The following is a 13,221-nucleotide window of genomic DNA, read 5'->3' on the forward strand; positions in this document are numbered from 1 at the left end:
CTTAATGGACGGTAGTTTTCCTCAAAAAAAAAAAAAATCTAAACTCGAACGTCTGCTAAAAACAAAAAGCTAAAATCGATCGATGATGCCACAGAATCCCAATTCCCAAATCGACTCGTCTTGTCAATCCTTGTCCATAAAGAAATCGATTTCGGTACCATTATATAATTATCATATAATACTCTAATCCAAATAGTCGATTGTTGGAGCTTCAATAATGTCTAGTACCAACCAATAGTTCCGAGCTTTCGTGGCCCGCCGTTGTTAAATTTGACATTCTCATATTTCTTTTCTCGAAAATGCACCCTAGAAGATGTATCAATCATATAGAAAAATAATATTCTCACATTTGTTACTAATATATGTATCATGCTTTTTCTGCAATGTGTGTCCATGTCCATCTTTATACATGAAATTTTCCCTATGTGATGTTTATATTCGGCTCATATCGTTCCCATTGGCGGCTTGGGTGAAACCCTAGCCGTTGCCGCCAAAAACCCTCCTCCGTCGCCGTCGTGGGAAGCTAGCTCGTTCTGCATGGCAGACAACGAGCTTTCGTCTCCTCGCATCTTCATATGGCGGGAAACTCTTGGTAGAGCACGACGGTTGACCGTGGACGGCGGAGCTGCGATGCGAATCTTGGACTTCGGGACGGCACGGTGAAACAGTGCTGGCTAGGTAGGTCTATGCTCTTTTTCGAAAACCTAAGATCTATGATCGGGCGACGACAGCGTTTGTGCACTGTTTTCTTGATGGAGGCGTCGCTTATGGAGAAGCTGATCTTCTGGTGTTGTCTTGGTGGTGTCAGAGTTGATGTTTAGAGTTTTCGATCTCTGTAACGGGAATTTTCCTTTTTGTAATTCTTCTATCTTTTTTGGTTGTGTGCATCCTTTGTGCCATTGGGGCATGATGTCTTTGCAGAGGCTAGGTGTAATTGATATCTACGCGATATTAATATATGTTCTTTATCGAAAAATGCTCTTTTTCGGAAACAATGTGTTTACATCCGTTGAGCGTGCATCTGAAATTTTTTGGTCACACTTTGGCTTGCCCGAGGCTTAAAAAAATCCTGGGTCCGCCTATGGGTATGTTGTACCTGTGGAGGCGGCGATGCCCCCTTTTTTTTATGCCGATGGAGAGGTCGTGGGTATGCAAGTGCTCTAAACGCTGACGGAATATGTGGAAAGTTAGAGGTGAAGTTATTTGCTTTTTTTATATGGACGTTATTTGCTTTCCTTTTTTTAACAAAATCAAATCTCTTTGTTATTGGCAGTACATAATATGTTTCCCTGACTTTCGCAGATTGGACGCTGATTTCTTGATCGTTGCTTTTGATCGTACGGTCTGGATGTGTTGAATGTTTAACATCAAATATTTTTATGACGTACGAACTGCAATATAATACTAGTAAAGATAAAGATTATTGATATGTGACTCTGATGGTGCTCCGGTTCTCACATGTTCTCATTTCCTGAATGATTGTGAAAACAAACTGGATGCCGAACTAAGGGTTTGTGCTGAAGGATCGAACCTAGCGCTCCAACATAGCACGCTTCCGATCATTGTTGAAACGGACTGGGACCAAGGCAACTACAAGCGATAGACGACCTCTTGTACAGTTGGTCTCACAAATTAAACAATTTTCTTCGCAAGATAGAGTCTGTGTTTTGTGAAGTGGACGGTAGTCAGGTTAGGGTTAGCCACTACCAAGCTAATTTGGCTTGGGTAGAACATCGAAGACTTTCCTGGTTAGGCTCCGGCACTGAAGATGTCTTTCGGATGCTGAACCTTGATCTCTCTATAACCCATCATGTTCAATAAAGTTCCAATTTTACCCGTAAAAAAAGCAAACAGTTCCTTCAAACCATAGATAAATTTCAACATTCAAGGGCATGTGTGGGCAGCCAATCACATTGATCTATTCACAAAGCAATGTAACTTGTACGAGAGATGGCAATATATATATAGTGTTTTCCAAAATAGCAAAGTAGAAAGGCACTCTAAAATCTAGAAAATCATGGTAGCCACTTCTTGTACTTTTAAATTGAATTATTTCTTGTTAAGCATGCAGCCATTCATTTATTATACAACATGGCTAATTCTAGTTATTGATTATCTTCTTAATTTGTTCATGTGTAGTAACATGCGGGTTACATGCTTTTACTCACAGACAGTGGTGGTCTGGCTGAAGTTGTGTGCCGCGCACTATTGTGAATTGCCCCAGTTGCATATGCGACACTTGCGTAGCGACTTCCACTGCGTCATAGTGCAACGCACTAGACTTCAGGTTCAACCACCACCCGCTAGTCTACTATGGCACAATAAGTAGTAGTAGAATAGCTATGTACAAATCAGAGGGGGCCACTACCCCCCCCCCCATCCCCACATACACACACAGCAGGCTTGGGAGAATTTGTAAAGAAAACATTTTAGGAACTTGGATAAAAAGATAATAAAGTCATTTCCTCCTATTTTTTTCTTTTACCTCCCTGCGGTTGTGAGCTAGCTCCGCCGCTAACACTTAGAAATAAATTTGAAGCCTTTCTGACGGAATCCCTTCCTATATATATATATAGGATATATTCATACTACACCCGGGTGTAGTTACTCCCACGTGTGTTTCACACAATCTAGGTAGTATCTATCATACCGAAGACTATATACATGTAGTATGAAGTATATAAAAATATTTTGGTAGTATATATACTACTTTGTAGGTAGTATGTACATTTTTTTACGTACACTATTTATTTACGTATAAATATGCATGTATTTTGTATATATAGTGCAAACTATGGGTGTATTTAAATTTTTTTTCACCAAAGTTGGTATGGAGTATCTTAGATATAGTGTACGAACATACTCAAACCAATAAAGTATGTTATATACTTTCGTATGGTAGTATATGAGACGTGGGTGTAGTTACACCCAGGAGTATGAAGTATTTATCCTATATATATATATATATATATATATATATATATATATATATATATATATATATATATATATATATTCTCGAACCCTTTCTGAACTTCCCGGTACATGGATCTGAACTTCTTCTTCCCTGAATCTGAACTTCACGACGGACTTCAATATTGTACAGGGCGAACTTCCGAAACTTCAGTCGAGTTTGAAGTGAACTTCAAAAAATATGGCGAACTTTCGTCGCATCTGAACTTCTCTGGAACCATTTGTGAAATTCCGGGTGTTTCCAAGTGAACTTCTCGACGGAATACCAGAATTGCATGTCCGTGCGGACACTATTTTCATGTTGATTTTCATACCGCTTATCGGATTGATGCATACAATATACCGTCGGATTCGTATGGAAATTTCACAACTTTTTCGTGTTCATTGTTTTCCCAAATTCTGTATTGTTTAAAACTAATTTTAAATATACAAAACAACGTTTTCGCGGATTTATCTTTTTTCGTGCAATTTTGGGGTTCTAGTTTTCAAACCGTTTATCAGATTGATGCGTATGATATGACGTTGGAAAGCTGATGAATAGGCACACCTTTCTCATGAAGACCATTTTTATAAATTCTTTACAGTTTAAGAGCAGATTTGAAAATACATGATTGCTCTTTTCGAGCTTCTCGGTTTTTCGAACTGTTTTTTGTGGATTATTTCCGAACCACTTGTCGGAATGTACCAAATGATATTGCATTGAAAAGATATTGATTAGGTGCATCTTTTTCATGTTGAATATTTTTCCAAATTTTAAATAATTTTAGTTTAATTTTAGAAATACATAAAAGTGAAAATAACGCCGACACGGGAACATTTCGACATTGGCTCATCTGGATTGATTAGGTGTGGCATTGCGGTATGTTAGAGTATTAATAGAGTTATACTAGTGCTAATTGTACGTGGAGTTGTTCGATTTACGCAATCGGTAGTCGTACGGATTGTTTCTATGTGTGTGATTTCCGCCCACAAGTGTGTGAGCTGCTCGAATATGAAAGTGAACTTCCCGATATCTATTAATGAACTTCCCATCGCGGTATAAAAGTTTCGGGCATGTTTAAATTGAACTAGTTCAAAGTGAACTTTAACTCCGTAAAAAAGTGAATTTTAACAAAACAAATTTCCAGCATGTGCGTGATGAACATCCTCTGCGTTGAAATATAATATTGACAAAAGACAAGTGAATGCACTGCCTGTGTGCTGCAACACATTTTACACAACTTTATTAATCTGTGCGAAAACGAAATTTGTAAAATTGAAATCACAAACATACACATCCAGGTTAGCAGTTCAAAACCAGTCTTAAGGTTCAGTAGAAGTAGCACCTGGTTGCTACACATTTACTCGATGCACAAACTTCATGTCGAAGAAATAAACTTTTCATACGGAGGCTGCACATCTTTTTCACAAATAAGTGTACTACTCCACCAGATACATAACAGTTAACTTAACACATAGTTTATATACAGAAATTATCCACCCCGCAGCACAAACATTGGAAGTGAACTTCGGAAATAATTCATCTAGCAGACTCAAATGAAAATCCATCTAGTAGGGAAAATCTAAAGTGAAGCATCAGGATACATGAACATCACGAATAGGAGAAGTGAACTCCACAAAGTAGTATAAGTAAACTTCATGCTAGCTTCGATCACCCAGTGAACTCCATATCAAGTGCACCAACTGTTTAAAATAAACAAGTGTATCACTGCCATTTTCCCCTCTCCTTTTTTACAGGAACGTGACCTCCCTCCTTCGCCGTAAAGACAATGCCAACCGAACTTCAAAAAAAGAAAAGAGTGAACTCCAGATCAGAATAGAGCGAACATCCATACACATAGCTAACTGGAGAAGAGTGAACTTTCCAGAAAAAATAAGTGAACTTCTCTGTAGCAAATAGGAAATAAACCAGACATGAATTGATTTTTATGTGTATAAGTAGATGCTAATTTTTCTAGACGAGCTGAGGATGAACTTTTGGAGAAGCTTTCACCAGAAGAAAGAAATCACAGCAAGAAGTAGTGAACTTCTACAAAATGAAACATAAACTTTCTTTGTAAGCAAACTTGACTTCTACCTTTTTATATAGTCAAAAACGCATCAGCACATACATACTAGCAAGAATGAATCCCCAGTACAGATGTTGTGAACTACCCACTACCTAGCAATGGTTTCTTTTATAACACGGTTAACTGCTGTTAATTTCAGAGGGTACGTTTTGAAATGAAAGTGGACTTCACGGCAAGGAAATACTGAACTTCATATCATGCATTTAGATGAGGATCATCACTACTAAGTGAGCTTTGATATTTAAAAAGTAGATTGAACATTACTTTTGATATTAAAAAAGAACTGCGCGCAAGAACCAAGTGAGCTTCCTGAAAGAATTTTGTGAACTTCCAAAAAAAGATTGAACATTGCAGCCAAACATGGGTACACATCATTATCTCTAATCTAATGGTAGTTCAGAAGCATGGATACTCAAGTTCAGTATGACACAAATGGTAGACCAAACTTCACTTCAATTTATAAACTTGAACTTCGCTCTTTGTTGGTTTTTTTTATTTAAGCTGCAATACATTGTGTGTTTTGACTAAAACCAACATGGACGAAGCGAACTCTGCGAAAACACAGTGTGAACTTCGTCCCTAGGCTAAGTGAATTTTTTTAGTGATTGCATCACCATTTTTAGTATTTTACATGGCGGATATTACATGTAGGGCACAAATTCCACCTACCTTCTCAGAACACGGCGGCGAGGAGGAGTTCAGAGGCAACTCAGGGAGTCCAGCTATCCCTTCACAATTCAAAGACGTGTTGACTCCCGACGCCCGCATGGCGAACTTCCTGGTGGGATACAACATGCCTATGGACAATAGAAATACTGGTGATCAATAAATCTTGAACTTATACATGGATAACCTGAACTTCAAGACAATATGAAGCTGAACTTGAATAGAGAGAGAAACTGAACTGCAATGCAACAGCAGGTTATCATTGACAAGAGGCTCCTGGTGAACTTCGTCAGAATAAAATCTGAACTTGGCAGGCCCTCTTCCCTCTCCCTGTGATCCCCTGCCAAGATTGAGGGGAATTGGATCTTTAGAAGTTCAGATATCACATGGTACACTACATCATCATCCTAGTTCTTGTACAAAAGAAAAAACATGAACTAATGTATATGGACGAGAATTTTAACAAGAGTGAACTTCTGTTTTCATGCACTTAACCGGAACAAAGAGTGAACTTCTTTAGCTATTTCCAGAGCCAATTTTTGTAAATTACGAGTGTCAACACAGACAAGTATATTTTAATGGAAATCATTCCAGAAATATAGCTCTTCTTTCTGGCATAAAAGATTTTTTATGAAGTGAACTTTGCCTTTTTAGTGAACAAACCCTCTAGAGTGCACTTCTAGACAAACATTTTCTATTAGTTTCTCTATTAAATAGCAGACAATCAACATCAATGATCTCTGAACAAAGAATCAACCATAAATTAGTAGGAGCACTGAGACATTTTCCAGTGTTAATAATAATAACAGCAAGAAGCTACAACAGTGGCTCTCTTACCTGTCGCTGGACAGGGTGTGTCTGGTACCCACCTGCAGCAAGTGTTTGCTCTGTTGGACCCAGAGAAGGTCCACAGAGTCGAGCAGTGCCCTGCCTAGCCAACGACGGGACTAACGGTGCCGGCGTGCACATGACAAACACAGACAGCATCATCGAAAGCACCACACAGCCCATCTGCGAACTCCGCATGCACGTATCTCTGAACTTCTGCCGCCGGCAGCGTCATTGGCAAACTCCTGCATGTTTATATGTGAACTTTCAACATGTTTAAAAATGATATATTCACCAAACGAAATGAACTCCCGAAAATATGAAAATGAATCTATCAATAGAAAGATACGAACTTCTATTAAATATTTCTCTCAGCAACTCTTAACAACAAATATATGTATTTCATTATAAACTAGGAGTGTCAACAGAGACCAACATATTCCGCTGGAAATCATTCTAGAAATATAGTTCTTCATTTTAGACATAAAAGCAAGTTTTTATGAAGTGGCCTTCAGCTTTTCCGCAAACAAACCGCTATAGCTTGGCAAGTGTACTTTCTTTTTCATCGTAAATTGTACTCCTTTTGAAAGTGAGATCAAATTGTTTCTACCTAAAACTCGTTTACTCAAAAAAGATGAACTTCCTGGTAATACGAAACTGAACTTTTAGATGGACAAATGTGCCTAGAACCTGTTTACAAAATCCCAACATCAAACTGAACCACAGTGGGACAAATACATAACACCGAGATGATTGTTAACTATCACGTGGAAGTCAAGGAGGGGAGATGAACTTCCAGGATAAAATAAGTGAGCATTCGTGATAGGTAAATCTGAATTATTTTTTCTGCGCTTATGAACTAAACTTTTTTGTCAAAAAAAGTGAAACCTCCTCTTGAACTAATTGAACTTCACCAGTATATAAAAGTAGACTGCCTATTCTGCGTGTGATTTTAAATAACACTGTCTAACATAAGACATACTCTAAGAAAACAAAAAAAAGTGATTTTGCCTATGAGAATAATGTGAGCTACTTATTTGTCCTACTACCCCGAAGCATCAACATTCATGCATCATGGGCATTAGTGTAACCTAGAAATTCTAGTCATCAAATTTGTCATGGGCTTGCCTACAGAGGTGCAATTCACATAGATCAATCAAGGCATAGTAAATTACGACTTCCATCATGCTCTTTTGGTGGACCGAACTAAATTACAAGAAATTGTCAGATGAACCTTCAGTTTCCATCATCAGAACTTTGTCCTAGATGACCATCTCGACGGTACTAGCAAAGCTAAAAAAAATTAACCACGACTGGTAACAAAGAGTGGGAGATCTACCATGACCGAAGTAGTTCTCCCACAGGCGTCGCCGCTCGAGGTTGCTGTGCCTGGTCAGGAGCGGTGCTCGGGGAGATCCGGAGCGGAGAGTCTAGAAGGTGCAGAGCAGCTCCCGTGGGAGCCTATATTGGTCAAGAGCTTTGTCGTGCCCTGCAGGAGGAAGAAGTAGAGGCCAACCTCCTTCGATTGCAGCACAGGAGGCACGCCGGCGGCCGCATCGGCGGGTGAAGGAGGTGGATATGTGCAGCACACTGAACCGTTTCTCGAAACGCTGGCGGAGGGCATTCACGAGTCCAATGAGCGCCAGGAGAATGCACGGAGCATTAGAGAGAGTGTTGTAGAATTCCGCGATATACGACGAGCGCGCGTAGTTCTCCTCGCACAGCTCCATGGTTGACGTCACAGGCCCCCAGAAGCTTGCGACCATGGAATCCGCCATTGATTCGTCCATGGTTGGCACCTGGTTTGTGATGCTTTCAGCAGGCTGTGGAACAACACGGAGCTGGAGGGCACCGAGCCAAACACCTGCAACGATGATATGTGAATTTGTTAGACTCGTGAAGTGGTAGCGGTATCTATTCACACAGCTCAGCGTAGAAGATGTTAAAACAGAATGTCAAGGTTATTATGAGTAACAAGTCGTAATGTGATCGTGGATGCTACATCATATATCCTATCCATCTGTAGGAGATAACGCTGATTCTCCCCAGTAGCGCACTAACATAAATACCCACACACCTCTTTGCACAAGCAATCGAGGTCAACATCATAAAAAAAGCACAAATTACACAACAAACCCCTAGTTAGCAGTGGACTTGGCAACTAAACACAGGTGCAACCACATCCCTTTTTTTTCTGAAAGGCGCTCTCCACCAGCACCTGCAGATCCCGTCAGAGGTATAAACTCACCACAGCAAAATCGGGCCTCGATTCTCTATCCCCCGACCCATCGGCCGCAGAAGCAACCTCGATCAGCCCTACCACGAAGCCCCTAGCACGGTTCCGGACAGATCTGCGGGCCGAGCCGAATCAGAAGGCGGCGCACGGAGAGGGTTGGGATCGGAGAGGGCGGTTACCTTGGGGCGGGCGGGGCGGGCGTGCTGGTTCCGCTGGGTGGGAACTGGGAAGCCTGTGCGGTGGATCTCTAGGTGGTGGCGGCAGTCGGGATCTGGTGGGGCTGCGCGGTGGAGGAGGTGGATCCGTGGAGGTGCGCGGGGAGGCTTGGGAGGTGGAGCAGGGGAGGATGCGATCCACTACCGAGGAAGGATGCCGGCCGGATTTGGGCGCCATCGAGGAAGAAGGTGGGCGCGGAAGCAATTGCCGCCAGTGAAGAAGATGGGGCGGGGCTGCAGGCTGCCTGCCAGTGAAGGGTGCGGTGCACTGCCGGTAGGGGTTACAAGGTGGGGCGCAGATGCGGTGCTACCGCCGGGAAGAAGGCGGGCGGGGTTTCGGCGGCGCTGCCGGGGAAGAAGGTGGGGCGGGATTCAGGTACCTATCTGCACACACGGCTGGGAGGAGTTCACACGCACAGCTGGGGTCGGAAGATTTTCTCGGGCCTGGTTTCGTTCGACTCGGTTCGGGCAGAACGGGGGGTTCGAGAATAACTATTCTAGAACCAATCTTAAGGGGGTTCGAGAATAGTTGGGCTCTCTATATATATATATATATATATATATATATATATATATATAGCTAGGTCTGCTATTCTCGAACCGGTTCGAGAATAACTATTCTCGAACCCTTTCTGAACTTCCGGGTGTTTTCCTAATGAACTTCTCGACGGAATACCAGAATTGTATGTTCGTGCGGATAGTATTTTCATGATGATTTTCAAACCGCTTATCGGATTGATGCGTATAATATACCGTTGGATTCGCACGGAAATTTCGCAACTTTTTCGTGCTCATTGTTTTCCCAAATTCTGTATTGATTAAAACTAATTTGAAATATACAAAACGACGTTTTCGCGGATTTCTCTATTTATGTATAGTTTTGGGGTTCCAGTTTTCAAACCGTCTATCGGAATGATGCGTATGATATACCGTTGGAAAGGTGCTGATTAGGCGCACCTTTTTCATGAAGAACACTTTTCTAAATTCTTTATAGTTTAAGAGCAGATTTGAAAATACGTGATTACGTTTTTCGAACTTCTCGGTTTTTCGAACTGTTTTTCGGGCTTATTTCCGAACCACTTATCGAAATGTTCCAAATGATATTGCGTTGAAAAGATATTGATTAGGCGAATCTTTTTCATGTTGAATGTTTTTCCAAATTCTAAATGGTTTTAGTTTAATTTCAGAAATACATAAAAGTGAAGATAACGCCGACACAAGAACATTTCAAAATTGGCTTATCTAGATTGATTAGGTGTGGCATTGCGATATGTTGGAGTATTAGTAGAGTTATATTAATGCTAATTGTATGTTGAGTTGGTCGATTTGCGCAATCGGTGGTTATACGGACGATTTCTATGCGTATGATTTCCGTCTAGAAAAACAGAGTGCATGAGGTGCTCGAATATAGAAGTGAACTTCCTTATATCTGTTAGTGAACTTCCGATCGCGGTATAAAAGTTTCAGGCATGTAATAAAATTATAGCGAACTTCTGTGGATGTGAACTTCTTCTCCCCTAAATCTGAACTTCCCGACGGACCTCAATATTGTACAGGACGAACTTCCAAAACTTTAGTATAGTTTGAAGTGAACTTCAGAAAATATAGCCAACTTCCATCGCATCTGCACTTCTCTGGATACAGATCTGAACTTCCCCTTATCTGCATCTGAACTTCCAGACGAACCTCAACATTGTAAGGAGTGAACTTCCATTTCAAATATGAACTTCTATATGGGGAGTGAATTTCCGTACGTAGGTAAGTGAACTTCCCGATGGTGGCAAGTGAACTTCTGAAAATATTTGCGAACTTTCACTTGTTCGAATTGAACTTTCGAGTTGTGTTTGTCTTTTGTTCGAAGTGAACTTCCAAAAATAATGAGAACTTCTATTGCGTTCGAAGCGAACTTCCGATTTTTCATGTTTAGTGATGCAGCAGCGTTCTAAACTTCTGAATTCGGTGAAAGTAAACTTCTTGAACCCTTTCCGAACTTCCTGCTGCACGGAAGTGAACTTCTCGGCGGAACACTAGAATGTCATGTTTTGGCGGACAATGTTTTGAGGTTGATTTTAATGCCTTTATCGGAATGATCCATATGATATACGGTTGGAAAGATATGAAAATTTCACAAATTTTTTATTCAGAAAGTTTTCCCAAATTCTTTACGGTTTACAAAAAATTTCAAAAATACTAAAAACAATTTCACGGAATTCACGATTTCCGTACGGTTTTTTGGCCGCCATATTTAAACTGTTTGCCGGATTGATGCATGCGATATGCCATTGGAAAGGTAAGAAAATAGCGCATCTTTTTCGTTCAGATTGTTTTCCCAAATTATTTACGTTTTAAGAGCAGTTTTAAAAATACTCAAATTTGTTTTCGCAAACTTCTCCGATTTGGTACTGTTTTGGGGCACATTTTTGAAACTGTTCGCCCGATAGATGTGTGTGATATAGCGTTAGAAACGTGTAGAAAATGCGCAACATTTTCGTGCTTAACACTTTTCCAAATTATTAATTGTTTGAAAGTAATTTTATATATACTAAAAAAAAGTGATGGTTGTCCGCATGCCAACGGTTTGAAATTAACACGCCTTCGATAGTCATGTGTGGCGGGACAAAATGTTAGAGTGAAACTCGGCTCATATTGGTGTCAAATACAGAAATATATGATCGATTTGGTCATTGATGCACGCATGGATGAATTTAATACCTAAGATTTCTGCCGATGAAAAATTGAGTATGTGAACTGCCTCGACAAGCACGTGAACTTCGCGGTAAATTTTTGTGAACTTCTAGTCACGAATTATGATATATGAAACTATGTTTTTTTTAACTCATTTTTGCATAGCCTTTCAAAGTGAACATTTCAGATTGTAAACATTGAACGAATTTTTTTCATGTATTGGGTGAACATAGGGCATCATATTTTTGTTTTAGTGAATTTTTTCATTTATTGGATGAACATAGGGCATCATGTACTTTTGGACATTAAATAATGAGCGTGCCAACAATTAAGTAGTGTTTAATTCAATTTTTATCTTCTAATTTTCTTCAAATGAAAAGGAACTTTCATAAACTCCCTAACAAATCAAAAAGAATCCCCGAGACAAAGTAAAAATGGACGAGGCTAACTCCTGGAAAAAAATGATGTGAACTTCCGAATGTACTCCTCAAAAATAAAAGGCTACCGAATTACAAATAATGTGTACTGTGCATCAGGCAGAAATTAGCCAGACAAGCTTGGCAGCAGAAATTATATTATACTAAGAGAGTATATTCAAACATCAAAACAAGCTAGCAGCAGAAAATTAGCAATTGCAGGCACAACCTCCAGTGGATGACTCAACTGCCGCACTGCCTCCTGCGGTGGCGTCTTAGCGGACGGCTGGACTGCTGGGCCGCGCACTACACTGTAACCTTTTACACGTAGCATGAGAGGAGCTGTACAAGATCTTGTGTCTCTTTCTATTGTCGGCATGAAATCCCAAACCTGCAACTCATCAATAGTATAATTTTGAGAGTAGAGACAAAGATTAAATTTCTTTTATTTCTGCATTTGTACAAATCACTAGATAAATAATGTACAAGTAAATGCGAACTGTTTTTGCCACAAAAAATTGAATGCACAAAAATTAAATGAATTTCTGGGCATTAACAAGTGAACTTCAGAGACATTACAAGTGGACTCCGGGTCAAGCATTTTCTTGACGGCCTTTTCACTAGGGAATTTCTTTTTTTCATTTTTTTGAATGTAGTGAACTGTTTTAGACTAAGGAGTGAACTTGTCTTACATTGAAAGTAACATACTTTCGAGAACAAATAATCCAATTTAGCAGACAAGGAAAACTTATTTTTAGCAGAAAACATTCTGACTTTAAATATATACATTCTATTGAGCATTTGCAAAACTAGTTTGTGATCTGTCTAAGCAATCAAGACAGTTGCAAGACTCAAATAATTTCTTCTATTTTGTCCTTTGATTAGAATAGTTAAGGAACAAATAAGAAACTATAATCCAACCCACTTGGACAGGCTAACATGAATTAACTCCAGATCCAAAGAAAACTAGAACTGAAAATAATAGGGAACACCACATACAAGCTGGCAACATTATCTTTTTGATCAAATGATTCTCACGGGATAGCAAGTACTAGTAGTGCATCAAGATAAGGAAAGAGTTAAAGCATATACATGGATCAATAAGCAACAGAGGAACGAGTGAAGTCATATGG

General features: G+C 39.9%; 1 long non-coding RNA gene across 1 annotated transcript; it reads right to left on the minus strand.

Moving 5' to 3' along the window:
- Nucleotides 1-4,359: 4,359 nt before the first annotated feature.
- LOC124700016 lies at nucleotides 4,360-6,778 on the minus strand. The gene is made up of 4 exons (XR_007001602.1): nucleotides 6,546-6,778; nucleotides 5,948-6,048; nucleotides 5,712-5,839; nucleotides 4,360-4,754 (listed from the first exon to the last, which is right to left on the minus strand). It is a non-coding gene; the product is annotated as an uncharacterized LOC124700016 (long non-coding RNA).
- Between the last annotated feature and the right edge of the window lie 6,443 nt (nucleotides 6,779-13,221).

The sequence above is a fragment of the Lolium rigidum genome, chromosome 3, assembly GCF_022539505.1.
Source record: "Lolium rigidum isolate FL_2022 chromosome 3, APGP_CSIRO_Lrig_0.1, whole genome shotgun sequence".
NCBI classification, from domain to species: Eukaryota; Viridiplantae; Streptophyta; class Magnoliopsida; order Poales; family Poaceae; genus Lolium; species Lolium rigidum.